Source organism: Lepisma saccharinum, chromosome 4, assembly GCF_977018435.1.
Source record: "Lepisma saccharinum chromosome 4, izLepSacc3.1, whole genome shotgun sequence".
Taxonomy (NCBI): domain Eukaryota; kingdom Metazoa; phylum Arthropoda; class Insecta; order Zygentoma; family Lepismatidae; genus Lepisma; species Lepisma saccharinum.
This window is the reverse complement of record NC_139232.1, coordinates 40,551,946-40,575,245: the sequence shown is the minus strand read 5'-3', so window position 1 is coordinate 40,575,245 and position 23,300 is coordinate 40,551,946. Positions and strand designations below refer to the sequence as shown.

The following is a 23,300-nucleotide window of genomic DNA, read 5'->3' as shown; positions in this document are numbered from 1 at the left end:
GGTATGTAGCTTCAAAGAAAGTTAAATACCTATTTTTTTACAAAAAACGAGGAGCGCTGCGACAGGACGTCCGTACTCTTCGGCTGCTCTCACGAGACTGACTGATCTGCAGTGTATGCCGTCTTATATAATAAAAATGCAGACCGTATTGAAAACACCTGTAATAATTAACCAATCAGAAGACGCCACGTTAGATATGACTCATCACATTACGTCATAACTTGTTGCAATATGTTGTGTAATAGTTTACTCCCTTATAGTTAATACAACGAAGGGCATTAGATATGAGTCATCACAATGTTACGTAATAACTTGTTGCAAAAACGTTGTGCAATAGTATACCCTTATAAGTAATACAATTAAGGAGTGCTTAATATGAGTCATCACAATGTTAGTTACATGGTTCTAGTTAGGATGATGATTTTTTTTTTGGTTTTGTTGGATAGGGGTTGAAAAAGACTATTTGTTGTAGTAACCACAGTATTGTTTTTTTTTGTTTTTTTTTGTGTTTTCTGTTCTCTTACGAGAATTAATATAGGTTGCCATAGAACCCTCCAATTCATGACTTAGGAAAAATCTGTTTGCGGATTCATCACGTACGCCTATACGTGAGTAAAATGTGAATAGAACCTATGTTCGGAAATCCAAAATGGCAACCGGAAGTAGGATTATCTTGGAAACAGTAAGACTTAGGAAAAATCTGTTTGCTGATTCACCACGAACGCCTATATGTAAGTAAAATATGAATAGAACCTATGTTCGGAAATTCAAAATAGCAACCGGAAGTGGGGTTATCTTGGAAACGGTAAGACTTAGGAAAAATCTGTTTGCGGATTCATCACGTACGCCTATATGTGAGAAAAAATATGAATAGAACCTATGCTCGGAAATCGAAAATGGCGACCGGAAGTGGGGTTATCTTGGAAACAGTAAGACTTAGGAAAAATCTGTTTGGTGATTCATCACATACACCTATACATAAGTAAAATATGAATAGAACATATGCTCGGAAATCCAAAATGGCAACCGGAAGTGGGATTATCTTGGAAACAGTAAGACTTAGCAAGAATCTGTTTGCGGATTCATCACGTACGCCTATATGTGAGAAAAAATAAGAATAGAACCTATGCTCGGAAATCCAAAATGGCAACCAGAAGTGGGGTTATCTTGGAAATGGTAAGACTTAGGAAAAATCTGTTTGCGGATTCATCACGTACGCCTATATGTGAGAAAAAGTATAAATAGAACCTATGCTCGGAAACCCAAAATGGCAACCGGAAGTGGGGTTATCTTGGAAATGGTAAGACTTAGGAAAAATCTGTTTGCAGATTCATCACGTACGCCTATATGTGAGTAAAATATGAATACAACCAATGTTCGGAAATCCAAAATAGCAACCGGAAGTGGGTTTAGGGGCCAGGAATCTTAAAAAAAAATATTATTTGTTTGTTTGCTTGCGTCACAATACAGGCACGCACGTGCATGTGTGTGTATGGCACATCGTTCCCGAAAGAGGTAGGTTTACAAAGATCACGATATATAAACATTGGTCCGGGACTTGGAAAAAAAATTACGATAAGGTGCATTCATCTTTCAAGGGAAGAGAGAGAGTGCATTATTTACTCATCACGCTGTAACAGCGCAACAAATAAAGGCGCGGAACATGGAGAGAAAATGAGGTTTTGAGGTTTTGGTAAACCTCAATTAATAAAAATAAGTTTTTTGAGATTTTGGTGAACCCCAAATGAGTAAAATGAGTTTTTGATGTTTTGGTGCTGTTTTCTTCGCTGTGAAACATCGTTAGCGCAATAAATAAGGCACGGAACGTGGAGAGAAAGTGAGTTTTTTGAGGTTTTTTGAACCCCACTTGATGGCTTAGAACCCGGACACCTGTACTACTCTAAAGTAGGTCAAAGCATGTAGAGGCTCTCGTTTAGTTTAGCACGTAATAAAAAAAAAGGATAGGTTAAGTTATATCACGTAAGATCGTGGTATACCTACCAAGTGTGAGTGGGAAAAAAGGGAAATTTTACTAAAACATCGCTAAACGCTAAAACATCGACAAAAAATTGTCAAAATATGTCAAAAACTGATATTCAATTGATAAAAAAAGAGGCTACAAATGCATACCTACCAAGTACGAGTGGGAAAAAAAATAATGCATTGAAAATTGTACTAAAAACATCGCTAAACGCTAAAACATGGACAAAAAATTGTCAAAATATGTTAAAAAATGATATTCAATTGATAAAAAAAAACAATACCTACTAAGTATTATTTTGAAACGCCCCAATTACACTACTGGCGACACATACTTAAGCGATTGTCTATTTTTATAATAAACTAAAGGTTTCTCGTACTAATGCTGGCCATAGAAAACATACGGCCGACCTGCATTAGAGAATAACCTTTTGTTTTCACATTTGCTTACTTGAAAAGTTTAGAACGTAACGTTACGTGCGTACGGGCTCTAATATTACACAAATATTCAAAATATTATTGTCTATTTCCTTAATATTATACTGATTAATATCCGTTTCAAAATAGTTAGATGTTATATATGAACGAATTCAATATCGACACTAAATTGGAAAAGCAATATTTACGTCCTTCATCATTTATAAATTTTTAAACACAATTGAAAAATAATTGTTTTCGTCATTACCTGCAAATTCCTGCCTCACCTCTGTAATAAATTCTGACGCTCATATAACGTATATACCACTTGGTTTAACCATTGAACCATATATAGTTCAATGGGTATAACTCACCGTAGTTTTCGGGTTGAAAAAGATAACCTTTCTTCAAGTTCAACGTCCGTTTCCATGGTCAACATCAAACATGACAAACTCAAAATAATTGTTATACCTATAACATATTATTAAAACAGCCACGATGTCGATATTTTTGTATTGAGTACCAATATCTGGATTGAGTCTTCTTATGTAGATGTCACTCTTGTTTGAAGAACGTTTTATAACTAGGAATTGATCATCTGTGTGTTATTGATCTGTGAGAATCAATGCAGGATTTTTTTTTGCTCCTGGAAACGGATATTGCTAGGAACGAAGAAAGGGCATTTGCACCTTTAAAAAAGGCGAGTGAGTGATTTTTTAAATTTTCTCTGTGTTTCCAGGCAATTTCATGGGGTGTGGGGGGTCGTAATGAGGCTTTTTTTTTTTGCCTCCGGGGCTTTCTTTATGGAGATCACTTACGTCAGTGATTGAGTGATTGAATAAGTGGTGGAATTGGGGCTTTGTAGATATTGGATAAGATTTATTGATTTAAATTAGTTTATTTTAGTTCGCTTTTCTGCCACTTTTGACTAATCGCGAAGGTGAGGATGAATGGTGATATGATAACGTGGATAAATGGAAAATCAGAGTCATATAGGGACGAGACAATACGAGCCCCATAGAGGATTATACTGGATGTGAGTTCAGACGCCAGAGCCTCGCTAGTTTGCAAAACGAAGTCCAGGGTGTACTACATGGAAGGGAGGTTCACATTGGGATGCCTTTGGAAAGGGTCACCCTCTACATCCCACCTGGAATACGAAGCCTGAAGCCTAAGCGTCATGCAAACCAAGAAGAATGATCCGTACTTTTGTATTATTGAATTTTTGACCAAGTGACTATTCCCATTGTTATAACACGTAACTTATCCCTAGTGTCAATTTGACAGTAGCTAAAAAACCGCACATGGCTGGCAGCTTGTTGACAATGTACGATCGTTAATTTCCTTTGAGAATTCCACCGCTTGTGATCCTTTGAGCCTTTGCTCCGCATTTGAAGTAAGCCGCGCGATAGGTACGTGACAATATTGATGCTGGACGAATTATTAGAGATCTGTCCCTGCGAATGATATTGTTCTCATTTTCATTGATCAACAGAGAGGAAGCGTTACTGTGTTTGTCAACCCAATTTTGTCTATGGGAATTCTAAAATGTTCATTTCAGTTTCACTTCTGTTCTTCCAAATATCAGCTTTAATAAAATTTTAAAGCCATTGTATCAATTAAATTTTCCTCCAACTGTTGGCACTTGTAACTACAGTAAACCCTCGTTAACACGAATCCCAAGGGACCGAAAATTCAAGAGTTCGTGTTAAAAATAATCGTCCTAACCTGGGACAAAAATTATTTTGTTGCAATACAGTTCTTTTTACACATTAACCATTTACAATACGTATCATGTATGTCGTCATAAGAAACACTAGTACAGTACTACAGTAATTAACTTTTTAAAAAAGTACTTACAGGTCATTTTCTGGTGAAAAATTTATTTATATTGCGCTTTTGCAAGATACGATAAGACCTCTTCATAAGAGCAATAATGCCTTGGTCCAAAGGCACTTAATGTTACTCGTACTGGCTACGTCTTAAAGAATAGAAAAACACATCTGAACATACAACTGGATTTGTTGGTTAAATACGTATAAGCTCATTGTTGACGCAATAATCGCGACAAACATTTTGTTCATGTTAACCGAGTGTTCGTCTTAAGCGAGTTTGTGTTAACGAGGGTTTACTGTAGTAACAGTACACCTCAAGCTTTTTTTTAAAACCATATAAAATTCTATTATCTCTGTTTTCAGTCAAAGGATGAAGCCCTTTTACTTTCGGTGGCCCCAAAATTATCTACACTTGGTCTATTTCTCTCATTTTCATTATATTTCCTCTTTCTTCCCTGTAGAGGTATTCCTGAGTCCGTCATTTCCTTCAAGTGCTTTCTTACTTTCTCGCTTCATCTTACAAATCTAATGCCTATCTATCTCTAGTTTTACTTGTATCTTGTTCCATTCCTTTCCGTTCAATACGTACAGAAGCCAGTTTCTGTGGCGGAGTCGATAGCTTTACGAGCTGCGAAACCAGAGGCTTAGTTCCTATTTCTGTCCTTTGCTCTTTCTTTTTCTGTCTTTTCTCTGTTTATGATCATATTTGTTTAATTTTCTTTTAATATTGATTTTTCCATTTCTCTTTCTTCATTTCCTTCATTCTCTTCCTTTCTTTCTCTCTTCTTCTGGTTCTCTCTCATTTCCTGTGGTTCTCTTTCTCTCCTACTTTCTATGTTTCCACCTGTGATTCTCTCTGTTTCGTTCTAAATTTTTCTCTTACTTTATTCTTGTTTCTCACTCTTTCCCCTTCTTTTTCGTTGTCTTTCGCTATATTTTTCTACTGGTTCTCTATACTTCTTTATTTCCTTGTATTTTTTCTACTGGTCCTCTCCATTTCTTTGTTTCCCTGTATATTTTCTACTGGTTCTCTCTATTTCTGTTTCTTCCCATGTTTGTTTCTTTGTCTTATTCTTTCTTCCTGTTTCCTCTCCTTATTTATATATGCCTTTCTCTGTTTACTTTCGCTCATTCTTTCTAACTTTCATTATTCCTATTTAGATAGAAAGAAGGGTGGGGTATTATTCACCAACCCGACAGTGGGGCCACTAAATTTGACACACTCTTTACCAAACCCTCTAGGGATCCAACCTTAATCTTCTTACTAGCTGGCATACACACGAACCCAAATTCGATGTTGATTCTCACTTTACACACTAATTCCGGACATGCGTCATGCCCTGTGGAACCAAATAAAGTCAAAATTGGGTATATAAAACCCGAAACCAACGTCACCAGCTGTAACTCCCGTCATTCCAGAAGTAAATTAGTACTAATGTATCCAAGGAAACGCTGCAAGGGTTTAGATGCGCTCGGAGGCATCCATTTTTTTTTTAAAAAAAATATTTATTTTTATTTTCAAATTCAAGTGCGTGATTGTTCCGAGGCTGAGGTTTCCCTACTGCGATCTTATTTTCGAAGGAAATTTGATTGAAACGTCGGCAAAGGAGGGGCTTTACTAGCAGTGACAGGGGCAATTCCTAAATTTTACGGCCCTACTCGACACGCGAGAAGGATCGCATTATCGCTTCCAACTAATGGCAGTGAGATAATCTGAATCTCCCCGTTTTACGACCGAAAGGATAATTTTAATTTTCAAGTCTGGAGGTGACAAAATTTCCTACCTCGACAAGGCGCTATAAGCCGGAAGTTTTAAGACCCCAAGGGAAAGGGATTCGAATATCGTATGGAGCATATAGAAATACATAGATCAAGCTGTTACGCAGTCTTTTTCGTGCAGAAATAAATTATGTTCAGCATGGTTTGTTTGTTAACTGCACTAGATAAAAAGTTTTGCCAACATTTATGAGTGAATGGTTAGCACAGCGCTACGAAGCAAGGGAACCCTGGTTCAAATCCCGACTTAGTGTTCCTTCAGCAACTTCATCATAACATTACTTTTTCTCGCAATTGCGATTTGGCAAAAGGGGCAGAAATGGAAGCTAAATAACAATTATTTAAGAAAAAGAAAGATATAAAGTTGTGTACAGATGTACATGAAATTTGTCAAAGCATTTATTAATACGCTGAGACATACAACTTTATCTTGACGTCTCGACAGAATATATCTATAATTTTCAACACTGTTTCGTCTCGTCTCGGGGAACAAAACAAAAGTGGGCAACGAATTTGTCAGATCTGATTAGATGTGGAATTTGAAATGTAAGGAAATACTTAATTCTTGATTTTATACATGAACAAAATGTTGGTGTTTCTGGCTAAATTTAATTACCATTCATGGCAGGCATATTGTTTCGTATGTTAATGATTCATGTTCATGACTAAACAGAACTCCTTTTTTGCCAATGCCTTCCACGTAGATTCTCATTGGATAATGCGTGGTAAGCGCATTGAGTCCAATCGCCTCTGTAGTCTGGCTTTCCTTACAAACACCCACCACTTCTATACAATCAGTTCCGCGATTCTCCTCATAATTTTGAATTGACCCTGAGCTATTCGGTTTCCACCTTCGAGGTTTTATTCCACTTACATGTAATTCACTTTTGAAATTTTACGCCCTACATGGGTAGACAATATGCTCTATTTCTTATTCTACAATGACTTTTTACGTCGAGTGTACAAATTTCGAACTACACGTCCAGTCCATTGTAATATATAAGGAAGCAAAGGGTGGGTATTAAATGAGGGAGAAGAAATTACTTTTACCTTTGTAGGCTTAACGCAAAACTACATAATATTATATAATATGATCAAATGTCATGTCAGTTCTCTGTAGTACAGTGCATAATATAACGGGCTCTTTAACCTCAAGTCTCGAGTTCGAATCCAGCGTTTCGTTTCTGCATTCATTCACAGACTTCCTGCTGCGTTCATGATCGAGGACTCCCTGGATTCGAATACTGGTCAGGGAACGGAATTGTCTTTGCGCTTTCCATTCATGCTAATTGCCATGAATAAATAATTTAAGGAAAAGTCTTCGGTTTTATCATCGTCGACGTCATCACGGTTTCATAGGCAGCAGATGCGATTTCTGTAATATTGTCAGATGTAGTTCCACACAGGTAGAGTCGTCGTCGCCTTGAAATCAAGGGGTCCCAAATTCGATACCCGGTTGAGGCACATAGTGGTTCGGATCCCACTTTAAACTGTGGGTCCATTCCCGATTAGCCTTACTGTGCATAAAGTGGACTTAAAACGCCAACTCAATCAATCAATCAATCAAAACACAGGCAAAGCAGTGGGAGTCTGGTTCGGTAGTTCATTTCGTAGATCAATAACACGGTATGCCAAACATCCGGGTTCGAGTCCTGGTCAAGCCTGCAAAATCCCCATATGCAGTTCTCTTGCATATATATAATGTAAATTTTCAACACCCATTTTTTTACAAGCTTAATTCCAATACCTCGACACAGTCCTTTTGCTTCTAATAGGAGTCCATTATAAGATCGCCTGATGGTGCAGCTTAATCATTAACGTTGCTAATCTTGTAATATTATATCAGTTGACAAGTATTGTTTGCTGAAAGTAAAGAGAAGGAAATAACGACGGTTGGGATGTGTGGAAAGATCGAGAGAAGACAGGGCTATTAAGAAACCATTGTCCGGAAGATCTGTTGGAAGACGAAGCGACGGAAGAGAGAGAAGGCTATTGTTGGAGAAGGATTCATCTGAGGAACCTTCGGGCGGGAGAGACATAAATGGCTGTCTATTGTGGGAAGGTTCAACAAGATGAGAGAGGAAGATAAAGCAGGGGAAAGATGGGAAATCGCGGGAGAGATATGGAGGAAGAAGTAAAGGATAAGAAAGAGAAGGAAAAGTGAGTAAGACAAAAAAGTATAGAGAAATGAAGAGGGAGAGAGAGGAAAGACGGAAAGAGAAAACGGAGAGAGAGACCTGAAAAGAGGAAAACAGAAAGTAGAAAGAAATAGAAAAGAGGAAAAGAAGTGGAGAGATAGGAAGGGGTAAGTAAAGAAGGAAACGGAAGAACCAAGAAATAGAAATAAGAAGGAGTGTGACAAGAGGAAAAGGAAAACTAAAGAAGAGAAAGAATGACCGGAAACAGATAAAGAGAGAGGGAGAGAGACAGAGACAGACAGACAGAGAGAAAAGAAAAGCGTCGGAAAAATATAAAGTTAGACTAAGTAAGCAAGGTAAATAGAGATAGAGATAAAGGAAAAGAGAAGAGCAAGTAAAGATGGACGTGAAAGAAGAGAAATAATGACCGAGCAATAAATATAAATAAAAAGGCCTGAAATGAGGAAAATTGAAGAAAAGAAAGAAATGAAAATACGACACCTAATGAGAGAAAGAGAGAGAGAAGGACAAATGGCTTAGAAAGAAAGACTGAGTAAGAAATAGAAAGCGATAAATATTGTTCGTCTCTTTCATTTCTTTCTTTGCAATTGTAGCCTTCCTGTATGGTCCTCCTTCTCCATACTTCCAGTATTTTTCATAGGTAAAGCGAGAAAACAGTGGGGGTCATCACTCCTATGACCATGCTAACTATCCTAATTCAGAGTCATTTTGCTGCACTTAGATACCTTAAAACAATGGAAGGGTATAGTTTGGAGAGAAATCAGGAAATGTGTTTCAGATGGCAGAAATGCAGATTTTCGCTGACATATAGCGTACCATGCTATAGGGTGTTATGAAAAACTCTGCCTAGGCAATATATTTTCTGAACATAATAAGAACATTTACTTTTAGTTTAGGAGAATAAAACTTCAGAGATTTCTAGCTACAGTATATTTAGACCGTTGTGGAGCTATTCGACTGATATTGTATTTCAGCGAAATTCAAGAGTTTCAAGATGACAGATTTTAAAACGAACATAATTTTAAAAAATACTCTTGGTCCGGTTATATTCCTTCTATCTCTGCCCATATTTTTGACTGCGCTAACACTAATCACTATGCGGATCAATTAATTTTGTAACATACAGCAGCGAGCTACGGAATTATTCTAGATCGGGAGGAATAATAAAATTACATTATTTGAACTTCGACGTTAGAACTGTTTTAGAGCGATAGGGGAAATCACATTAGCATTATACTTGCACCATAAACTCCGTAAAATACCCAACGTAAACTTAGATTTTTTAAATCATAAACACCGACTGAATTCAAAATTAAACGCTTTAAAATGATTGACTCTAGACAGAAACGCGTTAACATATTTTCCCCAGTGGAACATAAAAACAGTGCCGTAAAAGAGCTGTAAGCCATAAAATTATCCATTCGGAATAATGATACGTGGTATTAATTTTGTTTTTTAATTTCAGTCGGTGCCATAAAGGACGGCTCTAAATCAGTTTTTATAGCCTTGTCGCGTCCGTTCTGTCCACATGAGTTGACTTTCCAACGGTTATCAGCTGATCTGAGTGAGCCATTATCGCTACAAACTGTCGACGCGAAGATAATCTTTCTCCATCTCATGCTTCAGCACTGATTTCGAAAGTATTCATTGCGTTATCAAACTATAACAGCCAACATTTAATTTCTTACGTCACTATTTACAAAAATAATCGAAGAAATATACTACTTTGGGTACGTAAATAAATTGAGCGTCGTCACAAACAAAGACAAACTGTCACAGTGTGTACAACACGAACAACTTTTCTTTCTAACGTTTTGAATGTTTCGAAGCTACGAGCCAGCGTAAAAGCGGAAAATTTTATCCTGCACATAAATTCAGCCATTCATCACAGATTCATGGTTGCCGCTGTCATTATTATTTCTGTGAGGTTACTATAAAAAGCATCAGTACGGAAAACTGCGTAACCAATCGTTACCGGCCACACGCGGACACACTATCTTCATCCTAGCTTACCCGTGCTGTACGAGAAACTTACTTACCGGATGGGGTGGTAATGCTTTTTTGTTTGTACCGTATACGGAAAGTAGTTTATTAATTATAATAATTACAAAAATTGTTTCGAATAACACATATTCAAAGATGGCGTCTGAAAGGCCTACCTACTGCATTTTAACTCCTATTTACATTTAATTTATGTTTTAAAGAACAAAAGTAATATGGAAATATTGTTAACACCCTAGGGAACAATGTAACATATTTTCAGTTCTTCATAAAAATTGAAAAAAATAGATGTGGTGGGATTGACAGCCCACACCCACCCCTTCGAGTAAGCAAGGGATAAGCATTACCCAACTCCCGAGAGAATTTAGGGGTACACAACCTGATTCGGGAGGAGAAGGCGAGGAGAACACCAAACGGCCAAGTAGGTCAGAATTCCACGTCGAGTCGCGAGAACGCGACAGCTGCCTGCCGCCGAGAGTTCACTGCACAGCCGTGAGAAGCCGTGAGGCCCAAGCCAGGGGCCTGTACAGATGTGAGGCACCTCAAGCCAGCTAGTAGGACCAGCGTCCAGCCTCGATACAGGGACCCGAGATAAGTACGTACCCTTTTAGGGTGCTGATTCCTTCACCCCTAAGCTTCTCTCCTCTATATTGAACTACTTGTAGTGCCCTTAACAGATAACTAAATAAAGCATAGTAAATTTGATATTGTGTTACGTAGTAATTTCTGCTCTACCTCTGACTCGTCACTGTCGGCCAACGGAACCTACCTTCCAGGATAGAGGGTGAAATTCAGTGCTGCTAAGGATTAACTACAGCATTTGAGTCTCCAGAGACAGCCCTGCGACGGGACCTCAGCCCGTAATTCAATGAAGGCAATACTTTTGGTCAATACTCATAGGGCCGTTCTTTGATGCCAAAAACGGAAAAATACAATGCAACGCATGTACGGATGGTGATTCATGCATGATTTGAGGAAAAGGTATTAAACCCTATGACGTCACATTGCAATGTTCGCATAGCATACAACGAAATTTAATATGCTTTCCAACAGGAAAATTAATTAATGTTTTTTAAAAACTCGTAGCGTGGATAAAGGCTTCAGCGAGTAGTCCTTTTCCAAGAAAAGTATCCACCTTCATGTGCCCTACGCGCTGTAAATACTGGTGGGTGTTGTGTGGAAGCATCCTACACACACACACAAACACACATACTGGTAATTGACTCTCGGTGCTTCATTTAAATCTTTAATTACTTAGCAATTGTTCAATCCTTTTCTCCTTTGCTCTTGTGTTTTCATTTCATTTTAGAACCTTCCACTATTTTCTTGTTAAGGAACCTGCCTCTCTCACATGTTTGAAATGAAAATAAAGAAAAAACTAGTTCTAACTTCCAGGTGAATCAAACCGCTAAACAAACATACCAGTCGTTTCTTTTGTATGTTTCTTTTTCCTGTGAAAATATACATCTTATCCGCCATACGCTTATAGTCCCACAGAAAAACAAAATGCAACGAAATAGTTTTCTGTAGCTATTAATTAAACTATTACATCCTAGGAGGAATATCTTTCTGTTCTCAGAAATACGTTTAAAAGCAATGGCTTCGTCTCGTACCAAACGGGAAAAAGTACAGTAAGCATGAGGAGTGCTTTTTGAACTTGCTGAACGTTGCATGCGACCACCTTCGCTCCCATATACTCGATCAAGTCTCCCACACAATGGAATATCATTTTAATGTGACAATAATCATAGACACATATATGTAAAATATCCGCGGTGAGACATTCAGACCACAATCATGATAGACACATGACAGGAAGAATAATAATTTGTATTTACAGCGTGTTATTTATTAGTTGTCATAGTATCTAGGTGTTAGATGTACGTGAATGGCTCCCAGGCATTAAAGTTATGTCGTTATAATTTCAACCTACGTATTTTGTATGTCTTGTGAAGTATAGATAAGAAATCACACACAAACAACATTTTCATTTATCACTATTGGTAAGATGAACTAAACTACATCTTAACGTGGATATGATCATTATGTTCACTTAAATTTAAATATCACTTCGTCTTTCACTTCAGGATCCATATTGAGGACCTACTACCATAAAAAATCACGGTTATACGTGTTAAACTGGGCTTCGAGTGTATGTCATTCTTTTTGCCTGTTCAAGCGTTAATTCGTTCGAGCAAAGAAGTTCTCAATTCTGTACGCTATCCACCGTCGTCAGTGCAAACTATTTGGCGCTCGAGCGAAATTCTCTTCCTGCAGCACTAAGCTATAAGGTCCTGACCATAAATGTAAGGCAAATTTCGTGTCCCATACGGACATGTGGTTCTCGGGCCATTCGCTAAGAAAACGGTCCTGCAGAGAATTTTAGGAAAATTATTAGTAATGATACCGATATTGATCCACATCTTGCGATTTCCATGTTAAATGCTTCCTGCAACAATCTCAAGATTGGTAGCATATATCACATAGCAGAAGAACGGACATAGGAAATAGGAAAAGGGAAACGCATATATAGGGTGTCTCATCTAACTTTGCGACCTGAAATATTTTCGACACGAAACAAAATTTGGAAAATCTACTTGCATGGTAATGTATGTATGAGGGGATATGCACATTACAGAAAATTCAGAAATTATTGTATCCAACACGAAGTTATTATTTTTTTATGGAACATACATGATTTTTCTGGCGAAATGACAAGTAGAGGTAAAATTATTGATAACAGAATTGGTCTCACCTTCCTACACCAAATATCTGCAGAGATAATGAAACATTTAAATGTTGGCAGCGTGGACACCGTTTGTCGAGCCACTTTACTTCGTGCAGGGGTTATAGAAAACAACACATCACGGGTCACGTCTGAGTTTAGTGGTGTCTCCCGACCAAGGTGTTGTACTGCTGTAAGTGTCAAACAGGGAAATCGTACGTACTCTAACGCATTTGTCGGTTTTCGTTTTCAGATATTACTTGCCGTATTGATATTTGAAACCCTGTTTTGTTGTTACCACTGTGTTCTCTTATTTCGTTTAGTACGTAGATTTGCCGGTCTTCAGTAATGAAGAAAAACTAGACATTATTTTAATTTACGGCGAATGTCACAGAATGCAACCACAGCTGTGACATTGTACGCTGAACGTTACCGAGATCGACGGTTCTCTTTACCTCGTACCATTGTCAACATCTGCACAAGTCTCGTCGAAACATGAAGAGAAAGCGTCAACGTACAAACACAGCTACTAACAACGGAAACGAAATCGCTGTTCCGGCTGCTGTAGCTCACAATCCGCAGGTGAGTGTACGACAGATTGAACGCGGTTCTGGAATAAGTCGCAGTAGTGTGTGGAGAATTTTGCAAAGGCATAAGTTTCATCCGTATCATATGTCACTGCACCAGGAACTGTACGGAATGGCTTTCAAGCCCGCATTGCATTCTGTCGTTTTGCACTTCAGCAATTGCAAGATAATAATGCATTCCTAAGTAATATTTTGTTTACGGATGAAGCTTCGTTTACAAATCACGGCAATGTGAATTTGAGGAACATGCACTACTTGTCCCGTGGAAAATCCCCACTGGCTTCGCGAGGTTGCTCATCAACGACAGTGGAGTGTCAATGTTTGGTGCGGTATCATTGGCAACCGCATTAAACGGACAGCGATAAGCATAATTTCTTCAAGACACTCTACCCCTTCTCATGAAGAACGTGGCATTGGAGACCCGTCTATCAATGTGGTTCCAGCATAATGGGTACTCCGCACACTTCGCACGTGTTTCCAGAGAAGTTGTGAATGCAAAGTTTCCAAATCGGTGGATAGGACGGAGTGGTCCTGTGGGTTGGTCAGCTCGGTCCCCAGTCTTGTCACCATTAGACTACGTTCTAGATAGAGTCTATCAGGAAGTCCTACCGACACTAGAGAATATGAAACAGTGTATTACTGCGGCGTGTGTGACAATATCTGGAGAAACACTACAATCTGTGCAACGCTCGCTTGTTCACCGTCTCCACAAGTGCATTGATGTAACCGATGGTCACTTTGAACATCTGCTGAAGTGACAGAGTTTCATCAGGTAAGACGTTACTGATGATTTGTGAGTGCGTTTGGATGTACGTTACAAACATGACGTTTGTTTGAGCTATAGGCCACTCGTAATTTTGTTTCGGAAGGTGAAAGCAATTCAGTTCTCACAAATTGTACCTCTAGTTTTCAGTTCACTAGGAACACATAACTGTTCCATTAAAAAATGGAACTTTGAGTTGAAAGTGATATTCTTTTTAATTTTCTGGATTGTGCATACCCTCACATTGTGTGAGCCCCTGACATGGGTAAATTCCTGCGCAACTCAATTTTTCACATTTTGTTTCATTTCGAAATTTTTGAGGTCGCAGAGTTATGTGAGACACCCTGTATAGCCATGTATCAAATGTATTGTTATCTATCTTTGTAATCCATGAAATGATAGTGTACGATCTATGAGACATAGTATCTACGATCCATTTGGCATACATGTACGGTTTTTATCGTGTTGAGAGGTTGGCAACACTGGAGCTGAAAGACTTTTCATAAAATAGAAATTAAATTCCTGCTGTTTTTCAAAGGAAGCTTAAGAAGTGCTCATTTTTATGCAACTCTCCTATTGGCGTATAATAACTGCCACAAGTGGGGTGGAAATGAACGAACAGATTAGAATTTGAATAAATGGTGCAGCATGTGGAGAGTAATGGAGCCTAAACAGTGCATTGAAGTAGAAATTGCATATCATGTAGAAATCAACATTTAGACGGAGAAACATTCATCTAGTCTAAACTAGCTGAGGTTGTTAATTGCATAATTTTCATATATGTTTTTCCAGCATTGGGGAAACCAACTAGTATAGAACCCATAATATGATGCATTTGTGAGGATATTCGCATTCCATGAAGCCTAATTTTTTACACTACGTTAATCCTAATGATGATCAGATCATATTTATAAAGGGACGGAGAGAGAGAAAAAAACATAAACGACTCGACTTAAGAAAAAACTTCGTGGGGAGTTCGTGCACAAATATATATATATATATATATATATATATATATATATATATATATATATATACAGTGTGTACAAAAAATAAAGTCCTAGTTTTAAATTGTTATAACTTCTTGTAGAATACGTGAACAGTGTTCATTCAGTGTTCGTTCATGACTTGAATGTTTGAAATTTTGTTGGTGTTCATTAGTTTTCCGTTTTACAGGTTGGCGGCGCTGGCGTAGAAAAGGTATAGAATAGGCGAGATGGCGAGCTCCGAGCAGAAGTCCTTCTGTGTTCTGAACTTTGCGAAATGTGAATCAGTGATATCTGTGCAGCATGCTTTCCGTGCGAAGTTCCATCTTGAAGCTCCACTTGCGAGAGTAGATGGGGACCCCGCCAAGGACAATTAGTGCATGGGTGTTAATTAATTTGCATGTAATTAAGAACTAATTTGCATAATATGAATAAATTAGCATATCATTAGAATACTTTACATTTATGTATTTGCATGTTTATAACTTTTTATGAATATATAATTATTTATTTTATGAAAAATATGTATATAGCAGGTAATTAGAGGTACTAAACGCTATGCATATGGTTTTATATTCATTACTACAAAGTATGTAATGTATAAAATGTTAATATTAATGTTTATAATATTGAAAATAAGTTTTCTATGGTTTATGAACCGCTATGAACGGTGGTAATGGCTGTAGGTACAGGTCCAATTACGATTGGGGACGGTCCCGGTATTCGAACCCGCGATATGTAATATTATTAATTAGTACTATGTAATAATTGCATTATATTATAAAACACGATGATCTCAGACGCTAGACAGAATACTGTCTCCGAATCTCGACTCCGCTCTGATGCCAGACAGAGAGAATGAATTAATATTCCGCGCAGGTAGACGAGAAAGGAATTTGGGGAGTCTGCGTTCAAGGTCAAATGACGTCAGAACAAAGGAAGATCCTGATTGACCAATCAGAACCGGTTTTTTCAAGGTTAACCAGTACGCAAGAACAGGGGAAAGGTATGCAATACTGTAGGGCAGGGGAGGTATTCAACCAGACAACAAAGGATGTCTGGAAATAAGCAGCAAGGGTCAAATCTCTGAAACTGAGCGTCGCTTGCATGCTACAACATGTTTCTGTCAAAGTATGCCAAGGTTACCGAGAACACAAGAACTAAGGATGATGGGAAGGAGTTCAAGGTGAACTAGAACGCAAGAACAAAGAAAGCGTCGGTTTATATTTCAACCAATCAGAAAACGCGTCGGTTTTATTTCAACCAATCAGAGAAAGCGTCAGTTTTGTTTATGAAGTATAAAAAAGCGCGTAAAAGCGAGAAAATGTTAGTTTGAGAAGAATTTCTGAACCATTGTGTCAGAGAAGATATCAACTTGTGATTTTTGTCTGAGATTTGAAGACAAAGAACTCAAAAGAAGCTATAATTAAAGTAAGTGATTTTTATTATGTAGTGTGTTTTTTAAATAATATGTAATTCAAATAATGAACCGAAGCAAGAAACAAATATGCGTAATGTGAACAAGTACTACAACTATTTTTTCTATTTTTTACAGGTGCTTTTATTTGTGTATCTGTGAGTGGAAGGATCTGTTAGTGAAAGATGGCGTCTTCAAGCTCCACAAACGAGGCTAACCACACTGCGGTGAGTACTTCGAACGAAATTATATGTAATTTTCATTCTGGAAAGTATACTTCCCCACTAGAACTCGTTAATGCATACTATGATATGTGTGACAGAGTTATTTTCCACGACGATATCCCTTCATGTGATCCGACTTTTTTCTGTGAGACAGTGCAAACAGCAATGTGTCAATTAGGGGTGGGGGCAAGTCAGTTTTCAATTGTGGATGAAAGAGAAAGATATTTTAGACGATTTGGAATGCTAGGGCGGGAGGTATCCATTGAAATACCTAATCAAGTTGTGGGGGACCCTGAATATTTGGTGGGGTCCATGTTTCAATTTCTAATGAAAAAGATTTTCTTTGATGTGGCACGGACAGTCAGGTTGGTTTGATTATTTTCGGCAATGAAACCAATAAGGATATTTATATCCCTTGGCGCCGTCTTTCGGCATTAAATCCTAAAATTATTCAACACTATGTGACCAAAGTGCTGAACAGCAATGAATCCTTTTTTGTAGATAACACCATCAAATGCATGGCGCATATTGTCGAACCCAAGCGCGGTAGAGGGAAGAAAAAGTACCCCCTTTACAGGAAGTACGCCCCTTTACTATCAATAAACAATGGTAACCAGAGACAGACTGCTTTTACTATTATGACTAATGATGACAATTTGTGCTTGCCACGCGCTATTGCATTTGCCCAAGCCAAAGTCGACAAGAACACAAACAAAATCAAATCCTTTCAAAGATCTGATAACAAACTGAAAGAAGCGGCTATGCGGTTATGCCATGAAGCACGCGTTGATCCAACCAATGGGTGCACTGTAGAGGACATTGTTAAATTTCAAAACCAATTGGGACCAGAGTACCAAATTGTTGTGTTTTCAATGAAAGAGGGGGAAAGGGAGTATGAAGTTATTAGGTCAACACCGTTCGCCCCCAAACAGATTAATTTATTGTATCACGATCAACATTTTGATATAGTTAATTCTGTCTCCACACTTATTGTGAAGAAGTACTACTGCCCCAAATGCCAAGTCGGATTCTCTAAAAAACCTCAACATACTGAATGCACTAGGTATTGTTCATTGTGCGAATACAGTCATAGTGATCAATCCAGTAACACTATCCCCAGAAAATGCACTGCATGTAATAGGAAATTTCTGTCCCCGAAATGTTATGAAAATCATTTGCGTACAGAAGGGCGGAAATCCAGTGTTTGCCAAACTATTCACCAATGTAACGTTTGTTACAAAATAGTGAACAAGAGATTGCGCAAAACACCACACAAATGCGATGAATTTTTTTGTAAAAGCTGTAATGCTTTTGTTGACCCAGCACACAAATGCTATATTCACCCTGTAAAACCCGAACCAAGTGCAAAGTTTCTTTATATTTTTTATGATTTTGAGTGTATGCTGGTAGAAAGAGAAAATGACCAGAAACACGAAGTTAATCTGGCTGTTGCTAAGCAAGCCTGTCATGTCTGTAAAGACACTGATGCTGATTTCTGCGAGACGTGCGGTCCCCGTGTCCATATTTTCCCTAATATTCAAAAATTTATGCAATATATTCAAACTCCGAGGGAAGGGTTTGATAAAATTGTGTGTATTGCACATAATGCAGGGCGATACGATTCATATTTTGTTTTAAATTATTTGATTACTAAAGAGAATATTACCCCCTCCGTAATTATGCAGGGTAGGAAAATAATAGAGATGTCTATTACCAAGAAAATAGTGTTCAGGGACTCCTTGAATTTCATGCTCATGAAATTGAAAGATCTGCCAGCAAGTCTGGGACTACCGGAAGATTTGCAGAAAGGCGATTTTCCGTATTTGTTTTCAACCCCTGCAAATCAGAATTATGTAGGTCCATTCCCTGATATTCAATATTATGATATAGATTCCAAGTCCCCCAAAGAAAGAGAAGAGATGCTAAAATGGCACAAGGAAACGGTGCAAGCAGGGAAAATTTTTGATTTTCAAAAAGAGTTGCGCAAATACTGTATTAAAGGTGTGGAAATTCTTGCTGCTGCATGTATTAAATTTTCTAATCTGATCGAAGATCTGACTGGAATACAGTGCTTTGTTCGCTGCCCGACTCTTGCGTCGTTAGCGTCTTTGATATTTAGAAGTAAATATCTTAAAGAAAACACTCTTATTAAAGTTCCGCCATTTGGATTTCGGGAACAAGACCAACAGTCTCTAATTGCCTTAAAGTGGTTAAAGTGGGTAGAAAATACTGAAAAGATCACTCTAAGACACGCAGGGAATCTGGGGGAGGCTAAAATAGGACGTTATAAGTTGGACGGGCTCCATGAAGAAAGCAAAACTGTTTATAGTTTCCAAGGGTGCTACTACCATGCTTGCCGGATTTGTCTTCCTGACAACAGAGATAAGCCTCTTAACGAGACTGGCGAGACCCTAGACCATAGGTACGAACGTACTGTTACCCGTAAAGAAATGTTAGAGCAAATGGGGTACAAAGTTGTAGAAAAATGGGAATGTGAATTCAATGAGGAAATTAAAAAAGATCCAGAATTACGCAAATTTATTGCTGAGAATTGTTATTCACTGAATAACCCACTTATCCCAAAAGAAGCTTTTAATGGGGGACGCACTGAACTTTTCAGGGCAGTTTATGAAAAACAAGAGAATGAAAATACGAGCATGAAATTGCTAGATGTAGTTTCCCTTTACCCTGCAATGATGAAGCAAAGAAAAATGCCTACCGGGAAACCAGTGATTTACACGTCAGAGTTTCCTACCTTGGATAATGTGTTTGGGGTTGTAAAATGTGATATTCTCCCCCCTAAAGATTTATATTTACCAGTACTGGGCATGTCATGCAACAACAAATTAATGTTTGCTTTATGCAGAACTTGTGCACAAAGCGAGAATCAAGAACAATGTTCACACGCAGATAAAGAAAGATACTTACATGGCACCTGGGTATCGGAAGAACTGAAACTGGCTGTAAAAAAAGGGTACAAAATACTCAAAATATATGAAATTTGGGATTTTCCTTCGGCTGACCAGAATGATAATGTGTTCAAAGACTATGTAGACACATTTCTTAGACTGAAACAACAGTCTTCAGGATATCCTTCCGGCTGCAGTTCAGAAAATGACAAAGACAAGTATATTCAAGATTATTTCGATCGTGAGGGAATTCAACTTGTAAAAGATGAAATTGCATTTAACCCGGGACTTCGTTTTATTTCCAAAATTCTGCTGAATTCAATCTACGGGAAATTTGCCCAAAATCCTTTAAAAACTAAGTCTATTTTTGTAAATACTGAACAGAAATTCCATGATATAGTGTTTAATCCGCAGTATGAAATCAGTAATGTTGTCCCTATTTCCGAATCTTGTTTATTAGTGAATTATATTGATCTGGAAAGCAAAAATGAACCGTTAGTACTCTCAAATGTACTTGTATCTGCGTTTATTACTGCTTATGGAAGAATGCACTTATATTCTTTTATGGACAAAGTCAAGGAAAGTATTCACTACGTGGATACGGACTCTGTGTTCTATGTAGAAAGAGAACATGAAAAACTTATTCCTACAGGCTCATTTCTTGGTGAAATGACGGATGAGATTAAAGAGCCCTACCAAATTACATGCTTTTTGTGTGGTGGTCCCAAAAACTATGCATATAAAATGGTGAACAAACATGATCCTCAGGATGAGAAACATGTTATTAAAGTAAGGGGCATTACCATGAATTACAGAACTCGACACCAGATTAATTTTGATTATTTTAAGCAACTGGTCAAAGGGGAAATTGAAAAGCGAGTTGTTGAGAACCCCGGTAAAATTAAACGAAAAGCCAATTTTGAAATTGTTTCTGAATCTGAGCAGAAAACTCACCAAGCAGTGCACACAAAACGAAGAAAAATTGAAAATTTTGAAACGGTTCCATATGGAATCTAAATAAAAAACGAGTGTTTTTTTTATTTTTTTTTTTTTTTTTTTTACAGTCCAAGGGCCATCTGCAAAATCTCAATTTGGGTCTTTATCCATGGGCACTCCCCCTCAATTCTTTGTCTTCCACAGACACTACATCTGTCAGATGTTCTTCGCCGCCTCTGACGCGACGAGGGAGGGGACACCAGGCGCAGGCGGTGTTCTGCCCTTATATGGTCCATAAGGGCCTTTTTGCCCCTAAATCCCACCTCCCAGCAGATATCGCATTCTCTTTTGATTTCATCCTGAAAATAAAAGATAAAATTAGTTTGTGGTATATATTTGGGCCATTGTGTGTCTGCGCTTCAAGCAGAGAACGTGTGTTGTTCAACATGGAATTGCGTTTTACACACCCGTTTGCAATGATGATTTGCGGGCCCTCACAAGGTGGAAAAACCACTTTTGTGGATAAGCTTCTATTTTATAAACATAAAATGTTTACACAAGTTCCAAAAACAGTAATATGGGCGTATGGTGCGGTTCCTCCCAGATTAAAATTAAGCCAAAATACAAATATTCACTTTATTGAAGGAATCCCTGATGTAGCAAATATGGATATTGAAACTCCTGGATTAATAGTCATTGATGATCTAATGAATGAAAGCAGCAAAGATTCCGCAGTCGCAGATATATTTACGAAATATTCTCATCACAAAAATATAAGTGTTATTTTTATAGTACAAAATTTATTTCACAAAGGTGCTAAAATGAGAGACATAAGCCTCAACTCACACTATCTTGTGATATTCAAAAATCCACGTGACAAACACGAAATATACCATTTAGCACGACAATTCAAACCCGACAATAGTAAAAGTGTTTTGGAAGCTTTTCAAGATGCAACTGAAACTCCACACACTTATTTAATGTTCGATTTAACACAAAATACACCTGAAATTTTACGTATGAGGGCACAAATTTTCCCCGATGAACAAATGGCTATTTATGCCACTGGAAAGCATGTCAACAAACCATTTCTTGTGCGAACGTCAGAATGACATCACAACTAAAAGAACATGCTCCGGCACTTAAATTATTGTGTAAATTAAAACCTATTCAACGGAAACGCCTTTTGCAACGAGCAACACCAGGACTAGTTCGTGTACTAGGACAATGTGCAGCCAATACAGTACGTGGTAATATTCCACTTTCAGGGGTACAAAAAACTAAGCTTCAAAAGTATAAGGTCAGTTTGCGTAAACTAGCGGCGAAGGGCACTTCGCTCAAAAATAAAAACAAAATATTAATTCAAAAAGGCGCCGGGTTTTTGCCATTTTTAATCGGTCCTATTATATCAGCATTAGGTAGTGCATTGTTTTCACAATGAGCGTGAGAAAAATGATTCTTGTTCCCGAGGACTTTGCCACTAATATGCATGCCTCCGTTGAGAAAGCTCAGAGACACGAATCAAGATTAGATTCTAATATTCGTACAATATTAGCACGTGAAGATATAGGGGAAAGTGAAAAATGGAAACTTTACCAACAGGCACTTAGACAATTTGTTAATTTTACTAAGCCTATTCCCACACACCTACCATTGATCGAAGAAGAAAATAAGCTGCCACAAATAAGTGAACCAGTGCAACAAGACGACCCCCCTCCTAGTGTTACTCTCAGGGAAGAAATTCTTGCTTCAGTACCGAAAACTGTTCAGAAGAAAACAGAACTTTTACTTAAAAGACTATTCTCTTCTCAATATATAAATTGGGATGCATATGGAACAGTGTACATAAATGGAAAAAGAATTCAGGGTTCAAATATCATCGATCTGATTAATGATTCTGTTCGCCCCCGTAAGAAAAGTAGAGATCCTGTCGGGAGAGATCAGTTCCAATCTATCCTTCATTCTCTAAACATACCCAAAGAATATATAGTTACACGCACGCCCCCACCACCTTCAAGAAATAGGAAAGCTGAGTTTATATGGGAAGATATATAAAGTATGGATCTTAAAACATTGTATTATACACATGAACTACCGACTTCATTTTCCAATACTGAAAAATTATCCAAACATTCTACGCAATCACGAAAGAATATTTCTGAGTGGCTATCAAAACAAGATGCATATACTTTACATGTTCCAGTTAGAAAAAAATTCCCACGTAAACGTTACGAAACCACTTTTCCCCTGGAACTTATGCAAATGGATTTGGCAGATATGCAGAATATCGCCAAGTACAATGACGGTATGCGCTATATACTTTGTGCAATTGACGTGTTTTCAAGGCAAGCGTTCTGTATACCAGTGAAAAGCAAAACGGGTGAAATTATGGCAAAAGCAATCACTAAAATTACAAACATGTTAGAATATCCTCCTGTTTACTCCCAGACAGATCAAGGAAAAGAGTTTTATAACGCTCAAGTGAAAAAAGTGTTTGACGAGTACAATATTATTCATTATAGCGTTTATTCAGAACTAAAGGCAGCAGTAGTGGAACGATTTATTCGTACTTTAAAATCAAAATT

The 23,300-nt window shown here is 37.8% G+C and overlaps 1 protein-coding gene across 1 annotated transcript in view; it reads right to left on the bottom strand.

Moving 5' to 3' along the window:
* The window catches only part of LOC145986427 (5-hydroxytryptamine receptor-like), a 699,817-nt gene that overhangs the window by 343,505 nt on the left and 333,012 nt on the right, over nucleotides 1–23,300 (bottom strand). The window lies entirely within an intron of this gene.